General features: G+C 45.3%; 1 long non-coding RNA gene across 1 annotated transcript; it reads left to right on the top strand.

Annotated features, from left to right (window-relative positions):
• The first annotated feature begins 518 nt into the window (after positions 1-518).
• On the top strand, positions 519-3000 carry LOC137843058 (uncharacterized). The gene is made up of 2 exons (XR_011089329.1): positions 519-1168; positions 1773-3000. It is a non-coding gene; the product is annotated as an uncharacterized lncRNA (long non-coding RNA).
• Positions 3001-3211: the final 211 nt, after the last annotated feature.

Raw genomic sequence — 3211 nt, 5'->3', positions numbered from 1 at the left:
AAACAGGTAACAATATTTGTGATCAAACTCAATAAGAAAAGCAGTTTCAAGTGGTGTTACTTCCCTGGTGAGAATCAAAATAAGAAAATGGAGAATGAAGCTGGTATGTGGCTGGCATAGCACAGATCTGTATTTATTTACGTGTCGCTTAATCTCAGGGGTCAGATTGCTCTCTCAGTGTTTCAGTTTGTCTTTCTATATAAATGCAAAGGATGGTGATAGTGAGAAAAAACAATTGTATCATAAATGCTGACCTAGTGTCAGGCACACTGAAAGTGGTGGCAAAGTTCAGTTATTATTTCCCCTTAGGGCAATTTTGATCTTCAGTGATGTTCATGCCTGGTATCTTGAAGAGATGATCTCTCCTGGCCTGGTTTCAGTGTTGCCTACCCTCAGCTTTTGAACTGGCCTTAGATGTTCCTGTGGAAAAGCTACAGACCTGCCTTCAGTGTTGACTGGGACTTGCCTATTGCATATAAGATATGTTGCAGCTGGTTGCTGGCTCAGGGAATGCAAAGTATGTCTCATGCTGTGCCCCGAACTCAACCTGCCCTGGGGATTGTTTCCTTCTCACTTGCCTCAGCTCTGGCCTCTTCAATTCTTTAACATGGAGGGGATGGGTGAGCAGATACGCACACCGCTCTTGCAGGCACAAGGAAAGTCACTTAGAAAAAAATTACAGAAAAATGCCGAGGTCTTTCAGAGGCCATCAGCTCCACGAGACCATCCTGGCTCCCACTGCTCTCCCTCTTACCGCAACAAGAGCATGCTGAGACCCATGCAGCCCAACACCTCATCTCCAACAGCAGACAGCATCAGACTTCAAAGAAAGCCTCAGGAACTGCTCAGAAGAGGACAACCATCTCTCCTTGTTCCCATATCTGTACGAATGTTCCAAACACCTGAACCTGACAGCAGGTTTTGGCCTTGCATGAGCTGGAAAAAGAAGTCCCCTCATCAGCAAACCCTACCCCAGAAGAAGGATTCTGCATTCCAATAATTTTTTTTTTTTTTTTTTTACCATCACTGTTTTCTGCCAGCATACAAGGAGTCTTTGTGATCCTGGCTCCATTGGCTCTGTACAGGTCTCAGGACAGGAAGGTGGCCTGGACGTTACCGAGGGAGCGGAAGCTCTAATGGCAACTCCAGCACAAATGCTCGTGACAAGGTAGGGTTTTCCTGCATTTTTCTTCTAACTCCACCAGATCTGGAATGTGACAAATCCAAGCCTAGCCCTAGCCTCTCAACTCGGCCCAGCACAGTCACACCGGTTTCAAATTGCTCCAAGTTGGTGACACAAAGTGGTGTCATCAGGTCCTGGTGTCCTGGGACACATGCTGCTTGCTTTCAGATGCATTGTCGGAGAAAAAGTAACGCCAATCCAGATTTCATAGCTTCACCTAGACTTGCCTCTAATACCAGACATGCTTAAGGGTGAAAACAAGTTTACTCTGGCAAAACAAGAGTTTAAATTCCTAATTATGAAATTTGAAAGAAGATTACAAAAGAGAAAATAAAACACATTTCTAGATCATACTAAACAACAGGATTCCTTCTCAGCTCTGGTATCTCTCACCTGAAGTCTCCTGAGAGTGTTGAAGCTGTTAGCGTGACGGGTATGAATGTGCACATGGCTGAGTGGCTTTGGCTTTTGGAAGGAGACTGGGAGAGACATGGGTCTAGATTTGAGCTGCCTGACAGCAAAAGCTACAGAGTGTTGTGTTTGTTTATTTTTTATTATTATTTTTTTAAGGTAGTTTTTTTTTTGACAGGCTGTCATATCAGTGGGAAATTTCAGCAGGAGCACTGGAGAGGACAGAGGGGGTATAATGAGTGAAATGGGTGAAATCCAAGTTTGTACAGTGGTGCTGGGAGGAAGGAGGGTAAACAGGAGGAACTTGAAGTCACAGCCAACACTGACTGATTTGACATCAAAGGCAGTGAAAGCACACAAGTCTGGAGCGGTGGCAGGGAGAACAACGGCTTGTTTGGGAAGGGCAGATGAAGGGGACAGAAGCACTCTTTGGAAGAGTAATAGCCCATAGACTTGTTCAAAACCCAAGAGAAGTTAAAGGCAAGTTTGCATAATGTCTGGATGGAAATTAGAGGAAAATAACAAATGTGCGGTCATAGGAGCCGGTTTGCAGGAACAGAAGTTAATGAGGGGTTTCAGGATGTCTGTGAAGGTAACAGAAACAGCCCGTGCCCTTGTTAGGACCCCTCATGCACGAAAAAGCTTCAATTACCCTGAACAGCCTCACCTGGGACCCCAGCCATGTGTCCTGGATCAGACCTTGCCTCAGCTGCATTGTAGGTGCCCCTGATTTCATCTCTCTCTGGCCTGGTTTCCTGCTGCTCAGATGTGACTCCCTGCTTGGGCCCTGGACCCGATTCATCCCTTCACCTCACCTGGGACTATCAGTGGACCCTGTTATCAGCTGGCTGTGTGACAGCCCTGCTCTTGCTGCTCCCAGACACCCTACAGGTCTGTTGGAGAATCAACCCAGCAGCCACAGACCACCCATTCAATTCCAATGACATCTGAGTTGGCCTAGAATATCAAGAAATGTTTTTGGGTGCCACTAGAAACAGAAATTGATGTCTGATGATATCTCCCAGACCCACAAAGAAGTTTTGGATAACTCATGGCATCTTTCTGATGGCTCTATAGGCCTGTGTGTGGTCAGATGAACTGATCTGTCGGGCTCAGCACTGTACTGAGTGGTAGGACAATGCTGAGAGCTGTCCCCAGGAAGCCAGTCATGCTAACATCAGCCCTTCTTGATTTGTATTTTCCCACCACAAGAGATGTTCTAGCACCCAGCAGACCCCGTGACAGCCCAGACAGTTCTGGCAAATGGCAACTCAGGAGCTATAGGTAGCCTAAATGGGATTAAAGGCAGGCAGAAAGCCCTTTTGGAAGAAACTGTTTTAGAGACAAAAGACAAAAATCCTGGTGCAGAAGGAAGACAGAAGCAGCAAGATACTTAGTTATCATTATATCATTTATCTCTTTCACAGATGTGAAAGTCAAAATATGTTAAGAGAGACAAATCATTAACAAGGAACGTAAAGCACATGTTGGTAATGACAGAAACCCTTAGGCTGGGGTGATAGACATTTAGCAAAAAGCAAATGGTCTTCTTTCTTGTTTTGTATCATATCACACTGAGAGAAGAGGTAATTCTGTAGGCTTCAATATTCAATGCCT

The sequence above is a fragment of the Anas acuta genome, chromosome 21 (genome assembly GCF_963932015.1).
Source record: "Anas acuta chromosome 21, bAnaAcu1.1, whole genome shotgun sequence".
NCBI classification, from domain to species: Eukaryota; Metazoa; Chordata; class Aves; order Anseriformes; family Anatidae; genus Anas; species Anas acuta.
This window is presented reverse-complemented; position numbering and strand designations above follow the sequence as displayed.